Source organism: Octopus bimaculoides, chromosome 14 (assembly GCF_001194135.2).
Source record: "Octopus bimaculoides isolate UCB-OBI-ISO-001 chromosome 14, ASM119413v2, whole genome shotgun sequence".
Lineage (NCBI taxonomy): Eukaryota > Metazoa > Mollusca > Cephalopoda > Octopoda > Octopodidae > Octopus > Octopus bimaculoides.
Genome location: NC_068994.1, coordinates 55,194,734 through 55,196,978, shown reverse-complemented (window position 1 = coordinate 55,196,978; position 2,245 = coordinate 55,194,734).

The following is a 2,245-nucleotide window of genomic DNA, read 5'->3' as shown; positions in this document are numbered from 1 at the left end:
TATATATATATATATATATATATATATATATATATATATATGGAACAAAAACGCAATAGAGGACATTAAAACATTCGGACAGATAGACGACACAAAGGCGGACAAGAGAAACAACGATTAGAAGGACAGACTCAGTCGAGTTCCAGAAGTCACGACCATTTCAGGCAGTTACACTTGTGATGGTTCCATCTGGTTGCTCCACAAAAAAGTCTAAGCTAAGAGCATTAGACCCCTTTGTGAGAAAGCTAGCGAATGTGTACGGCAACAAAGACAAAAAACAAACAAACAAAAAGATGGAGAGCATGGTACACAATTACGAATACAAACAACAAGAAATAACAACAGGCGCCTTTCAACTGGGAACGAATCAAATTCAGCTGATGTGGATGAAGTGAAGGCCTAAAGGCGGAAACGTAGGAAATGGACATAAGAATTTATCAACGAGCTTTTGACCACTGTCATGCCTGCACTTATATGAAAAGGCAAAGTTGAAATCGGTGCCATTTGAACTTAGAATGTAAAGAGTCAGAACAACAGCAGCAAAGCATTTTTTCAGACACTTTAACGATTCTGCCACTCCATCCCCTGCATGGAAATCGAACATTGATGTTGATGATGATGATGATGATGATAGATAGATAGATAGATAGATAGATAGATAGATAGACAGACAGACAGTTAGATAGATAGATAGATAGATAGACAGACAGACAGACAGACAGACAGACAGACAGACAGACAGACAGACAGATAGATAGATAGATAGATAGATAGATAGATAGATAGATAGATAGATAGACAGACAGACAGTTAGATAGATAGACAGACAGACAGACAGACAGATAGATAGATAGATAGATAGATAGATAGATAGATAGATAGATAGATAGATAGATATGTGTATGTAGAATGTGGGTAGATGTGTATATACACACACATACACACACACAAAACCGTGTGTCCATGAGCCGCAATACCGAAGCTCCCTACGGACCCTCACAACAATAAGACATCAGATTAATTAAATTCCTCAATAAGAAAAATGTGCCTAACAAAACAACGTTGCATACCACTTTGAGCGACACCTAGAAAATTCCATTCTCCCTTAAAAGGGTCAATAGAATGGAGGTCAACGTAGGGGTCATCTACAATAACGTACAACCCGAGAAAATTCAGATAATTCACACAAAATTCCAGTCCCTGTTTTTCCCCCTTTTTCGCTTCCCACACAATCGTACAATATCATTTGACATGGGTACAATATTTTCCTGCAGAGCCGGTTTTCGGCGTCACAGGATCAGTGTCACCCGACCAGTATCACATGAGCAGAACATTTTGTTTTTACATACGTGTATATGCGTGTGTGCATATACAGATGTGTGTGTGCGCGTGTATATAATTGTTTGAAGTGATGTACAGAGTTTATATATATAAATATTTATTGTTTACGTATGAGAAAAAAAAACGGAGAAATTGAGATATAGACATCGGTTTATAAGAACATATTTAATTCGAAACAAAAGCAAACTCTTAGCCCCTACAGTTGTTTCCATGCCCAATTAATTCAATTTGAGAAATGAAGTTAAATTGATTTAAAGTTTCATATTGAATATGACTAATTGGATATTTCGTCAGGGAAAGAATTTGATAGAAAGGAGCTACATTCCTACGCGATGGTAGATCCTTAATAGACTCAGATATGTGCGTATTTGCATCCAATATAAATCAAATTCTTACCCTGACGAAATGTCCAATTACCTATATTCAATATGAAACTTTAATTTAATTTAATTTAATTTCTCAAATTGAATTAATTGAGCATGGAAACAATTGCAGGTGCTAAGAGTCTGCTTTTGTTTGGAATTAAATATACTCTAATAAATTGATGTCTTTATCTCAGTTTCTCCGTTTTTTTTTTCTTTCATGCATAAACAATATTATACCCATATCTCATTAATGCGAGTGGAGGCGCGTGGCTTAGAGGTTAGGGTGTCAGCATCATGATCGTAAGATTGTGGTTTCGATTCTTGGACCGGGCGACGCGTTGTGTTCTTGAGCAAAACACTTCATTTCACGTTGCTCCAGTTCATTCTGCTGGCAAAAATGAGTAACGCTGCGATGGACTGGCGTCCTGTCCAGCTGGGGAACACATACGCCGTTGAAACCAGGAAACCGGGCCCATGAGCCTGGCTTGGCTTTAAAAAGGGCGCATTTATGTTTTATATTCATCAATGCGAAGCTAACA